Source organism: Chiloscyllium plagiosum, unplaced genomic scaffold (assembly GCF_037043375.1).
Source record: "Chiloscyllium plagiosum isolate Xiang-an unplaced genomic scaffold, Cpla_swu_hap1 HiC_scaffold_42, whole genome shotgun sequence".
NCBI lineage: Eukaryota > Metazoa > Chordata > Chondrichthyes > Orectolobiformes > Hemiscylliidae > Chiloscyllium > Chiloscyllium plagiosum.
This window is the reverse complement of record NW_028270180.1, coordinates 51,644,367-51,658,095: the sequence shown is the minus strand read 5'-3', so window position 1 is coordinate 51,658,095 and position 13,729 is coordinate 51,644,367. Positions and strand designations below refer to the sequence as shown.

The 13,729-nt window shown below is 45.4% G+C and overlaps 2 non-coding genes across 2 annotated transcripts; both read left to right on the top strand.

Annotated features, from left to right (window-relative positions):
- The first annotated feature begins 1,975 nt into the window (after positions 1-1,975).
- On the top strand, positions 1,976-2,048 carry trnav-aac (transfer RNA valine (anticodon AAC)). Its single transcript has one exon. It is a non-coding gene; the product is annotated as a tRNA-Val (tRNA).
- An 8,964-nt stretch (positions 2,049-11,012) lies between these two features.
- trnav-aac (transfer RNA valine (anticodon AAC)) lies at positions 11,013-11,085 on the top strand. The gene has a single exon. It is a non-coding gene; the product is annotated as a tRNA-Val (tRNA).
- The last annotated feature ends 2,644 nt before the right edge of the window (positions 11,086-13,729 follow it).

Genomic DNA, 13,729 nt, shown 5'->3' with positions numbered 1-13,729 from the left:
GTTTCCAACGCAGTTGGTATCCATGTGGCTCATGTCCAGGTGTGAACATCTCTGCAGCACATTGCACGGTTAAGGTAAAAGGCAAGGAAAGTGGCTTCTAGAACTGGCTCCGAGGTCAGAGCATTCTCACAATGTGATCTGTCGTTCTCGGATTGTAATGTTACCTCCGGTTTTAGGGTGGAGAACATTCTTTGGGACTCTTATTCTGAAATAAAAACAGACACAGCGACTGAAACTATGCTGCACGGTATGATGTGGATTACGGCCTGCTCAGGTTTGTGCATTTTCCCTGTCGTCCGGTGTGTTTCATGTTCCGTGTAAACGTGAAAGTCGTCCTGTTTCGAGCAATGGGTGAAATCATTTAGCAAAGCGAGATTCGAAATTGCAGTAATGTCAAGCAGCTCATGGTTATTTGACCAAATCATAAGCGAACCCATATTCTCACGCACTCACAGATACATTTGTAGCTGAAAAGAGTCTGAGAAGATAGACTCAGCTTACCATTGATTTTTGACTGGACTGATGGGCTATCAATATCTGCTGCGAAATTGACATTGTAGCTGTGCGAGTCCGAGAGGACATCCCAGCAGCTGTGCGAGTCCGAGAGGAATCATGGAACCCTTATCATGTGACTTTGCATCTGTTGTTATGCAGGAGGACAATTGGAAATACAAGAAAATGAGGCGGCGCGGCCGGCTGGTAGTGTGGCCGAGCGGTCTAAGGCGCTGGATCCAAGTTCCAGTCTCGAAAGGGGCGTGGATTCGAATCCCACCACTGCCATTTCTGCTGATCAACTCCAACGCTGCAGCTTGTTAAAATGCTGTTTCGTTGCCCACTGTCTATTGATGTTGAACACAAAAGTAAAATGGGTTTGCTTCCCAGGCAATTAACTGTGGTGTGGGATACTGCCAAATATTTCTAAATGTCTCTACTGTCATGATCGTGTTCGTCTCCCGCGCGGAAAATCGCAAACAGTTCTGCCGTCCCAGGCAAGTTGAGCTTTTACTGGAACCGAATGGAGACTGTTATTTCATCGCTGTTGTGAAACGAAGTCCTACGGTGACTCTACTCGTTGGTTATTTGGGTTTCTAGCTAATGGGAAAATCGTTCCAATGAATTTCGATGTCATACCTTATTGAATATCTTCCATTTCCGTCCTGGAAACATCGGAAGGGAAAGGTAATCTAATCGAGACTGTGATTGGTGAAATTCACTTTTTACGGCCAATTCTTATTATGTTCTTTCTTTCTCTCTTTTCAGCATTGTCTGGAAAGTGGTGGTGCACTAAGGCTGCAGTATGTTTGAAAGAGTCGTTTGGAAATGCCCTGTTGTTAGTTGTGAGATTACTTTATGACTCATGCCCTCGGACTGTATCACATTTAGCATTCATGCATCTCTGTGTCTGAAAATGCCAGTTTCGTTTGTGTTCCGTGTTAAATGCTTTCTGTTTTGCGATTCGCTCAATACATTTCGATTTAACAGAGTTTCTGAGGTAACTTCCAGCAGCAAAAATCCTCAGCTGAGGATCTGGGAAAATTTCACAGAGTATGGTCAGTCGGAGCTAAAGTAAGGAAGTCGTTCGTTTCTGCAGTGTTTCACAATACTACCTTTCCCGTGAGCAGTCGAACAGACTAAATGATTGTGCCACAGACTGCGATGGCAAACTCCGCTAAAAAGTAATCCTTTAAAGCCGGTGGAAGCAACATGACGTTATTGGGGTACATCGTGGAAAAAGATACTTCGGTGGACCTCGTCCATGCTCACCACATAGCCAAAACTAAACAAGTCCCGTTCCCCAGCATTTGGCCCCAAACCCTCTCAACGCACCATATCCAGAAACTCACCCGATTACCTTTGCAATTTTCTGAGTGTAACAGCCTCCTCCGAGCTATTGGAAACAAAAAGGTGAAACGTAGAACGGATTCAACTTTCAGTGCTGGACGCCAGTGAGCCGGAGCACGCACGGCAGTGGCTCGTTTCTGTAGTGTAGTGGTCATCACGTTCGCCTAACACGCGAAAGGTCCCCAGTTCGAAACTGGGCAGGAGCTGTTTTGTTCTTCAACTGCAGCCTTTTTCATGGACAAGAGCTGAGCTTTCTTGCATGCTTTCCCATCTGCAAACCTGCCTTCGAATTTGCTTGAACAAATCTGCTCTGGTAGTGAAATGTAATGCAATTCCATTTAATTACAGTGCAAAGCGTTGTTAGGTTTTTCTCCAACCTGGTTATGATCATATGCCATTCTGTTGGAGAATGTAGTTACCGCCTTCTGATCCTTCCACGAAAAGCAGTACCGCATTTGCCTTCCTTGCGCCGACGGATCGGTTCAAAGACAGGAAAGAAGCTGATGCGCTGGTGTCACAGCGCACCACGAATTCCTGAACTTGTCTGTCTGTCAAATGTACCCCAAGGTCGTCTCAGAAAGACCTCATTTGGAAGCTGTCAATCGTGATTCAACGTGCGAGAATTGGCACCAGATATCCTGAATCATATTTTGGAGCAATTCGCACGTTCGTGGCTCATTCAATCAGCAACAGCAATGAAAGAAATTGCACTCTCAGAGGAATCTTTCGACTTGCGCATTCATAGCGTCGCTAGTATTAAGGTCCGCCCCGAGATCTAAGTCATGTTGGAACTGAAACGGTGGAATCGACAGAGAGGCTACAGAATGACATCGCATCCATTTGGTTTTCTTTAAATCACTGACGAGCAGGAAAATGTAAACGGGGAGGGCAAGTGGAGAAGTGAGGCAGTTGCAGCTCTGGTGAAATTCCTTCTTTGTGATTCACTCAGCAACCAGAGACGTGAAGGTGACTCAGGCGTGAAAGCTCTTCACATCGAGAACAAAAAGCACTCAAGGACAGTTAGCAGCTCTTCCGGAGTGAGGGTGGGGTGAGGTAATTACCTTTTGACTTCTGTTACTACGTTCAGAAACTGCCGTTTTGATTGAGGTGAACAGAAACTGCATTTCTAAAAAGCACCATGGAATTTAGCAAAATTTATTGAGTCGCTTGTCGTCGATTCCCACATAGGTTTCCAACGCAGTTAGTATCCATGTGGCTCATGTCCAGGTGTGAACATCTCTGCAGCACATTGCACGGTTAAGGTAAAAGGCAAGGAAAGTGGCTTCTAGAACTGGCTCCGAGGTCAGAGCATTCTCACAATGTGATCTGTCGTTCTCGGATTGTAATGTTACCTCCGGTTTTAGGGTGGAGAACATTCTTTGGGACTCTTATTCTGAAAAAAAAAACAGACACAGCGACTGAAACTATGCTGCACGGTATGATGTGGATTACGGCCTGCTCAGGTTTGTGCATTTTCCCTGTCGTCCGGTGTGTTTCATGTTCCGTGCAAACGTGAAAGTCGTCCTGTTTCGAGCAATGGGTGAAATCATTTAGCAAAGCGAGATTCGAAATTGCAGTAATGTCAAGCAGCTCATGGTTATTTGACCAAATCATAAGCGAACCCATATTCTCACGCACTCACAGATACATTTGTAGCTGAAAAGAGTCTGAGAAGATAGACTCAGCTTACCATTGATTTTTGACTGGACTGATGGGCTATCAATATCTGCTGCGAAATTGACATTGTAGCTGTGCGAGTCCGAGAGGACATCCCAGCAGCTGTGCGAGTCCGAGAGGAATCATGGAACCCTTATCATGTGACTTTGCATCTGTTGTTATGCAGGAGGACAATTGGAAATACAAGAAAATGAGGCGGCGCGGCCGGCTGGTAGTGTGGCCGAGCGGTCTAAGGCGCTGGATCCAAGTTCCAGTCTCGAAAGGGGCGTGGATTCGAATCCCACCACTGCCATTTCTGCTGATCAACTCCAACGCTGTTTCGTTGCCCACTGTCTATTGATGTTGAAAACAAAAGTAAAATGGGTTTGCTTCCCAGGGAATTAACTGTGGTGTGGGATACTGCCAAATATTTCAAAATGTCTCTACTGTCATGATCGTGTTCGTCTCCCGCGCGGAAAATCGCAAACAGTTCTGCCGTCCCAGGCAAGTTGAGCTTTTACTGTAACCGAATGGAGTCTGTTATTTCATCGCTGTTGTGAAACGAAGTCCTACGGTGACTCTACTCGTTGGTTATTTGGGTTTCTAGCTAATGGGAAAATCGTTCCAATGAATTTCGATGTCATACCTTATTGAATATCTTCCATTTCCGTCCTGGAAACATCGGAAGGGAAAGGTAATCTAATCGAGACTGTGATTGGTGAAATTCACTTTTTACGGCCAATTCTTATTATGTTCTTTCTTTCTCTCTTTTCAGCATTGTCTGGAAAGTGGTGGTGCACTAAGGCTGCAGTATGTTTGAAAGAGTCGTTTGGAAATGCCCTGTTGTTAGTTGTGAGATTACTTTATGACTCATGCCCTCGGACTGTATCACATTTAGCATTCATGCATCTCTGTGTCTGAAAATGCCAGTTTCGTTTGTGTTCCGTGTTAAATGCTTTCTGTTTTGCGATTCGCTCAATACATTTCGATTTAACAGAGTTTCTGAGGTAACTTCCAGCAGCAAAAATCCTCAGCTGAGGATCTGGGAAAATTTCACAGAGTATGGTCAGTCGGAGCTAAAGTAAGGAAGTCGTTCGTTTCTGCAGTGTTTCACAATACTACCTTTCCCGTGAGCAGTCGAACAGACTAAATGATTGTGCCACAGACTGCGATGGCAAACTCCGCTAAAAAGTAATCCTTTAAAGCCGGTGGAAGCAACATGACGTTATTGGGGTACATCGTGGAAAAAGATACTTCGGTGGACCTCGTCCATGCTCACCACATAGCCAAAACTAAACAAGTCCCGTTCCCCAGCATTTGGCCCCAAACCCTCTCAACGCACCATATCCAGAAACTCACCCGATTACCTTTGCAATTTTCTGAGTGTAATAGCCTCCTCCGAGCTATTGGAAACAAAAAGGTGAAACGTAGAACGGATTCAACTTTCAGTGCTGGACGCCACTGAGCCGGAGCACGCACGGCAGTGGCTCGTTTCTGTAGTGCAGTGGTCATCACGTTCGCCTAACACGCGAAAAGTCCCCAGTTCGAAACTGGGCAGGAGCTGTTTTGTTCTTCAACTGCAGCCTTTTTCATGGACAAGAGCTGAGCTTTCTTGCATGCTTTCCCATCTGCAAACCTGCCTTCGAATTTGCTTGAACAAATCTGCTCTGGTAGTGAAATGTAATGCAATTCCATTTAATTACAGTGCAAAGCGTTGTTAGGTTTTTCTCCAACCTGGTTATGATCATATGCCATTCTGTTGGAGAATGTAGTTACCGCCTTCTGATCCTTCCACGAAAAGCAGTACCGCATTTGCCTTCCTTGCGCCGACGGATCGGTTCAAAGACAGGAAAGAAGCTGATGCGCTGGTGTCACAGCGCACCACGAATTCCTGAACTTGTCTGTCTGTCAAATGTACCCCAAGGTCGTCTCAGAAAGACCTCATTTGGAAGCTGTCAATCGTGATTCAACGTGCGAGAATTGGCACCAGATATCCTGAATCATATTTTGGAGCAATTCGCACGTTCGTGGCTCATTCAATCAGCAACAGCAATGAAAGAAATTGCACTCTCAGAGGAATCTTTCGACTTGCGCATTCATAGCGTCGCTAGTATTAAGGTCCGCCCCGAGATCTAAGTCATGTTGGAACTGAAACGGTGGAATCGACAGAGAGGCTACAGAATGACATCGCATCCATTTGGTTTTCTTTAAATCACTGACGAGCAGGAAAATGTAAACGGGGAGGGCGAGTGGAGAAGTGAGGCAGTTGCAGCTCTGGTGAAATTCCTTCTTTGTGATTCACTCAGCAACCAGAGACGTGAAGGTGACTCAGGCGTGAAAGCTCTTCACATCGAGAACAAAAAGCACTCAAGGACAGTTAGCAGCTCTTCCGGAGTGAGGGTGGGGTGAGGTAATTACCTTTTGACTTCTGTTACTATGTTCAGAAACTGCCGTTTTGATTGAGGTGAACAGAAACTGCATTTCTAAAAAGCACCATGGAATTTAGCAAAATTTATTGAGTCGCTTGTCGTCGATTCCCACTTAGGTTTCCAACGCAGTTAGTATCCATGTGGCTCATGTCCAGGTGTGAACATCTCTGCAGCACATTGCACGGTTAAGGTAAAAGGCAAGGAAAGTGGCTTCTAGAACTGGCTCCGAGGTCAGAGCATTCTCACAATGTGATCTGTCGTTCTCGGATTGTAATGTTACCTCCGGTTTTAGGGTGGAGAACATTCTTTGGGACTCTTATTCTGAAAAAAAAACAGACACAGCGACTGAAACTATGCTGCACGGTATGATGTGGATTACGGCCTGCTCAGGTTTGTGCATTTTCCCTGTCGTCCGGTGTGTTTCATGTTCCGTGCAAACGTGAAAGTCGTCCTGTTTCGAGCAATGGGTGAAATCATTTAGCAAAGCGAGATTCGAAATTGCAGTAATGTCAAGCAGCTCATGGTTATTTGACCAAATCATAAGCGAACCCATATTCTCACGCACTCACAGATACATTTGTAGCTGAAAAGAGTCTGAGAAGATAGACTCAGCTTACCATTGATTTTTGACTGGACTGATGGGCTATCAATATCTGCTGCGAAATTGACATTGTAGCTGTGCGAGTCCGAGAGGACATCCCAGCAGCTGTGCGAGTCCGAGAGGAATCATGGAACCCTTATCATGTGACTTTGCATCTGTTGTTATGCAGGAGGACAATTGGAAATACAAGAAAATGAGGCGGCGCGGCCGGCTGGTAGTGTGGCCGAGCGGTCTAAGGCGCTGGATCCAAGTTCCAGTCTCGAAAGGGGCGTGGATTCGAATCCCACCACTGCCATTTCTGCTGATCAACTCCAACGCTGTTTCGTTGCCCACTGTCTATTGATGTTGAAAACAAAAGTAAAATGGGTTTGCTTCCCAGGGAATTAACTGTGGTGTGGGATACTGCCAAATATTTCAAAATGTCTCTACTGTCATGATCGTGTTCGTCTCCCGCGCGGAAAATCGCAAACAGTTCTGCCGTCCCAGGCAAGTTGAGCTTTTACTGGAACCGAATGGAGACTGTTATTTCATCGCTGTTGTGAAACGAAGTCCTACGGTGACTCTACTCGTTGGTTATTTGGGTTTCTAGCTAATGGGAAAATCGTTCCAATGAATTTCGATGTCATACCTTATTGAATATCTTCCATTTCCGTCCTGGAAACATCGGAAGGGAAAGGTAATCTAATCGAGACTGTGATTGGTGAAATTCACTTTTTACGGCCAATTCTTATTATGTTCTTTCTTTCTCTCTTTTCAGCATTGTCTGGAAAGTGGTGGTGCACTAAGGCTGCAGTATGTTTGAAAGAGTCGTTTGGAAATGCCCTGTTGTTAGTTGTGAGATTACTTTATGACTCATGCCCTCGGACTGTATCACATTTAGCATTCATGCATCTATGTGTCTGAAAATGCCAGTTTCGTTTGTGTTCCGTGTTAAATGCTTTCTGTTTTGCGATTCGCTCAATACATTTCGATTTAACAGAGTTTCTGAGGTAACTTCCAGCAGCAAAAATCCTCAGCTGAGGATCTGGGAAAATTTCACAGAGTATGGTCAGTCGGAGCTAAAGTAAGGAAGTCGTTCGTTTCTGCAGTGTTTCACAATACTACCTTTCCCGTGAGCAGTCGAACAGACTAAATGATTGTGCCACAGACTGCGATGGCAAACTCCGCTAAAAAGTAATCATTTAAAGCCGGTGGAAGCAACATGACGTTATTGGGGTACATCGTGGAAAAAGATACTTCGGTGGACCTCGTCCATGCTCACCACATAGCCAAAACTAAACAAGTCCCGTTCCCCAGCATTTGGCCCCAAACCCTCTCAACGCACCATATCCAGAAACTCACCCGATTACCTTTGCAATTTTCTGAGTGTAATAGCCTCCTCCGAGCTATTGGAAACAAAAAGGTGAAACGTAGAACGGATTCAACTTTCAGTGCTGGACGCCACTGAGCCGGAGCACGCACGGCAGTGGCTCGTTTCTGTAGTGTAGTGGTCATCACGTTCGCCTAACACGCGAGAGGTCCCCAGTTCGAAACTGGGCAGGAGCTGTTTTGTTCTTCAACTGCAGCCTTTTACATGGACAAGAGCTGAGCTTTCTTGCATGCTTTCCCATCTGCAAACCTGCCTTCGAATTTGCTTGAACAAATCTGCTCTGGTAGTGAAATGTAATGCAATTCCATTTAATTACAGTGCAAAGCGTTGTTAGGTTTTTCTCCAACCTGGTTCTGATCATATGCCATTCTGTTGGAGAATGTAGTTACCGCCTTCTGATCCTTCCACGAAAAGCAGTACCGCATTTGCCTTCCTTGCGCCGACGGCTCGGTTCAAAGACAGGAAAGAAGCTGATGCGCTGGTGTCACAGCGCACCACGAATTCCTGAACTTGTCTGTCTGTCAAATGTACCCCAAGGTCGTCTCAGAAAGACCTCATTTGGAAGCTGTCAATCGTGATTCAACGTGCGAGAATTGGCACCAGATATCCTGAATCATATTTTGGAGCAATTCGCACGTTCGTGGCTCATTCAATCAGCAACAGCAATGAAAGAAATTGCACTCTCAGAGGAATCTTTCGACTTGCGCATTCATAGCGTCGCTAGTATTAAGGTCCGCCCCGAGATCTAAGTCATGTTGGAACTGAAACGGTGGAATCGACAGAGAGGCTACAGAATGACATCGCATCCATTTGGTTTTCTTTAAATCACTGACGAGCAGGAAAATGTAAACGGGGAGGGCGAGTGGAGAAGTGAGGCAGTTGCAGCTCTGGTGAAATTCCTTCTTTGTGATTCACTCAGCAACCAGAGACGTGAAGGTGACTCAGGCGTGAAAGCTCTTCACATCGAGAACAAAAAGCACTCAAGGACAGTTAGCAGCTCTTCCGGAGTGAGGGTGGGGTGAGGTAATTACCTTTTGACTTCTGTTACTATGTTCAGAAACTGCCGTTTTGATTGAGGTGAACAGAAACTGCATTTCTAAAAAGCACCATGGAATTTAGCAAAATTTATTGAGTCGCTTGTCGTCGATTCCCACTTAGGTTTCCAACGCAGTTAGTATCCATGTGGCTCATGTCCAGGTGTGAACATCTCTGCAGCACATTGCACGGTTAAGGTAAAAGGCAAGGAAAGTGGCTTCTAGAACTGGCTCCGAGGTCAGAGCATTCTCACAATGTGATCTGTCGTTCTCGGATTGTAATGTTACCTCCGGTTTTAGGGTGGAGAACATTCTTTGGGACTCTTATTCTGAAAAAAAAACAGACACAGCGACTGAAACTATGCTGCACGGTATGATGTGGATTACGGCCTGCTCAGGTTTGTGCATTTTCCCTGTCGTCCGGTGTGTTTCATGTTCCGTGCAAACGTGAAAGTCGTCCTGTTTCGAGCAATGGGTGAAATCATTTAGCAAAGCGAGATTCGAAATTGCAGTAATGTCAAGCAGCTCATGGTTATTTGACCAAATCATAAGCGAACCCATATTCTCACGCACTCACAGATACATTTGTAGCTGAAAAGAGTCTGAGAAGATAGACTCAGCTTACCATTGATTTTTGACTGGACTGATGGGCTATCAATATCTGCTGCGAAATTGACATTGTAGCTGTGCGAGTCCGAGAGGACATCCCAGCAGCTGTGCGAGTCCGAGAGGAATCATGGAACCCTTATCATGTGACTTTGCATCTGTTGTTATGCAGGAGGACAATTGGAAATACAAGAAAATGAGGCGGCGCGGCCGGCTGGTAGTGTGGCCGAGCGGTCTAAGGCGCTGGATCCAAGTTCCAGTCTCGAAAGGGGCGTGGATTCGAATCCCACCACTGCCATTTCTGCTGATCAACTCCAACGCTGTTTCGTTGCCCACTGTCTATTGATGTTGAAAACAAAAGTAAAATGGGTTTGCTTCCCAGGGAATTAACTGTGGTGTGGGATACTGCCAAATATTTCAAAATGTCTCTACTGTCATGATCGTGTTCGTCTCCCGCGCGGAAAATCGCAAACAGTTCTGCCGTCCCAGGCAAGTTGAGCTTTTACTGGAACCGAATGGAGACTGTTATTTCATCGCTGTTGTGAAACGAAGTCCTACGGTGACTCTACTCGTTGGTTATTTGGGTTTCTAGCTAATGGGAAAATCGTCCCAATGAATTTCGATGTCATACCTTATTGAATATCTTCCATTTCCGTCCTGGAAACATCGGAAGGGAAAGGTAATCTAATCGAGACTGTGATTGGTGAAATTCACTTTTTACGGCCAATTCTTATTATGTTCTTTCTTTCTCTCTTTTCAGCATTGTCTGGAAAGTGGTGGTGCACTAAGGCTGCAGTATGTTTGAAAGAGTCGTTTGGAAATGCCCTGTTGTTAGTTGTGAGATTACTTTATGACTCATGCCCTCGGACTGTATCACATTTAGCATTCATGCATCTATGTGTCTGAAAATGCCAGTTTCGTTTGTGTTCCGTGTTAAATGCTTTCTGTTTTGCGATTCGCTCAATACATTTCGATTTAACAGAGTTTCTGAGGTAACTTCCAGCAGCAAAAATCCTCAGCTGAGGATCTGGGAAAATTTCACAGAGTATGGTCAGTCGGAGCTAAAGTAAGGAAGTCGTTCGTTTCTGCAGTGTTTCACAATACTACCTTTCCCGTGAGCAGTCGAACAGACTAAATGATTGTGCCACAGACTGCGATGGCAAACTCCGCTAAAAAGTAATCATTTAAAGCCGGTGGAAGCAACATGACGTTATTGGGGTACATCGTGGAAAAAGATACTTCGGTGGACCTCGTCCATGCTCACCACATAGCCAAAACTAAACAAGTCCCGTTCCCCAGCATTTGGCCCCAAACCCTCTCAACGCACCATATCCAGAAACTCACCCGATTACCTTTGCAATTTTCTGAGTGTAATAGCCTCCTCCGAGCTATTGGAAACAAAAAGGTGAAACGTAGAACGGATTCAACTTTCAGTGCTGGACGCCACTGAGCCGGAGCACGCACGGCAGTGGCTCGTTTCTGTAGTGTAGTGGTCATCACGTTCGCCTAACACGCGAAAGGTCCCCAGTTCGAAACTGGGCAGGAGCTGTTTTGTTCTTCAACTGCAGCCTTTTACATGGACAAGAGCTGAGCTTTCTTGCATGCTTTCCCATCTGCAAACCTGCCTTCGAATTTGCTTGAACAAATCTGCTCTGGTAGTGAAATGTAATGCAATTCCATTTAATTACGGTGCAAAGCGTTGTTAGGTTTTTCTCCAACCTGGTTCTGATCATATGCCATTCTGTTGGAGAATGTAGTTACCGCCTTCTGATCCTTCCACGAAAAGCAGTACCGCATTTGCCTTCCTTGCGCCGACGGCTCGGTTCAAAGACAGGAAAGAAGCTGATGCGCTGGTGTCACAGCGCACCACGAATTCCTGAACTTGTCTGTCTGTCAAATGTACCCCAAGGTCGTCTCAGAAAGACCTCATTTGGAAGCTGTCAATCGTGATTCAACGTGCGAGAATTGGCACCAGATATCCTGAAACATATTTTGGAGCAATTCGCACGTTCGTGGCTCATTCAATCAGCAACAGCAATGAAAGAAATTGCACTCTCAGAGGAACCTTTCGACTTGCGCATTCATAGCGTCGCTAGTAGTAAGGTCCGCCCCGAGATCTAAGTCATGTTGGAACTGAAACGGTGGAATCGACAGAGAGGCTACAGAATGACATCGCATCCATTTGGTTTTCTTTAAATCACTGACGAGCAGGAAAATGTAAACGGGGAGGGCGAGTGGAGAAGTGAGGCAGTTGCAGCTCTGGTGAAATTCCTTCTTTGTGATTCACTCAGCAACCAGAGACGTGAAGGTGACTCAGGCGTGAAAGCTCTTCACATCGAGAACAAAAAGCACTCAAGGGCAGTTAGCAGCTCTTCCGGAGTGAGGGTGGGGTGAGGTAATTACCTTTTGACTTCTGTTACTATGTTCAGAAACTGTCGTTTTGATTGAGGTGAACAGAAACTGCATTTCTAAAAAGCACCATGGAATTTAGCAAAATTTATTGAGTCGCTTGTCGTCGATTCCCACACAGGTTTCCAACGCAGTTGGTATCCATGTGGCTCATGTCCAGGTGTGAACATCTCTGCAGCACATTGCACGGTTAAGGTAAAAGGCAAGGAAAGTGGCTTCTAGAACTGGCTCCGAGGTCAGAGCATTCTCACAATGTGATCTGTCGTTCTCGGATTGTAATGTTACCTCCGGTTTTAGGGTGGAGAACATTCTTTGGGACTCTTATTCTGAAAAAAAAACAGACACAGCGACTGAAACTATGCTGCACGGTATGATGTGGATTACGGCCTGCTCAGGTTTGTGCATTTTCCCTGTCGTCCGGTGTGTTTCATGTTCCGTGTAAACGTGAAAGTCGTCCTGTTTCGAGCAATGGGTGAAATCATTTAGCAAAGCGAGATTCGAAATTGCAGTAATGTCAAGCAGCTCATGGTTATTTGACCAAATCATAAGCGAACCCATATTCTCACGCACTCACAGATACATTTGTAGCTGAAAAGAGTCTGAGAAGATAGACTCAGCTTACCATTGATTTTTGACTGGACTGATGGGCTATCAATATCTGCTGCGAAATTGACATTGTAGCTGTGCGAGTCCGAGAGGACATCCCAGCAGCTGTGCGAGTCCGAGAGGAATCATGGAACCCTTATCATGTGACTTTGCATCTGTTGTTATGCAGGAGGACAATTGGAAATACAAGAAAATGAGGCGGCGCTGCCGTCTGGTAGTGTGGCCGAGCGGTCTAAGGCGCTGGATCCAGGTTCCTGTCTCGAAAGAGGCGTGGATTCGAATCCCACCACTGCCATTTCTGCTGATCAACTCCAACGCTGCAGCTTGTTAAAATGCTGTTTCGTTGCCCACTGACTATTGATTTTGAAAACAAAAGTAAAATGTGTTTGCTTCCCAGGGAGTTAACTGTGGTGTGGGATACTGCCATATATTTCAAAATGTCTCTACTGTCATGATCGTGTTCGCCTCCCGCGCGGAAAATCGCAAACAGTTCTGCCGTCCCAGGCAAGTTGAGCTTTTACTGGAACCGAATGGAGACTGTTATTTCATCGCTGTTGTGAAACGAAGTCCTACGGTGACTCTACTCGTTGGTTATTTGGGTTTCTAGCTAATGGGAAAATCGTCCCAATGAATTTCGATGTCATACCTTATTGAATATCTTCCATTTCCGTCCTGGAAACATCGGAAGGGAAAGGTAATCTAATCGAGACTGTGATTGGTGAAATTCACTTTTTACGGCCAATTCTTATTATGTTCTTTCTTTCTCTCTTTTCAGCATTGTCTGGAAAGTGGTGGTGCACTAAGGCTGCAGTATGTTTGAAAGAGTCGTTTGGAAATGCCCTGTTGTTAGTTGTGAGATTACTTTATGACTCATGCCCTCGGACTGTATCACATTTAGCATTCATGCATCTCTGTGTCTGAAAATGCCAGTTTCGTTTGTGTTCCGTGTTAAATGCTTTCTGTTTTGCGATTCGCTCAATACATTTCGATTTAACAGAGTTTCTGAGGTAACTTCCAGCAGCAAAAATCCTCAGCTGAGGATCTGGGAAAATTTCACAGAGTATGGTCAGTCGGAGCTAAAGTAAGGAAGTCGTTCGTTTCTGCAGTGTTTCACAATACTACCTTTCCCGTGAGCAGTCGAACAGACTAAATGATTGTGCCACAGACTGCGATGGCA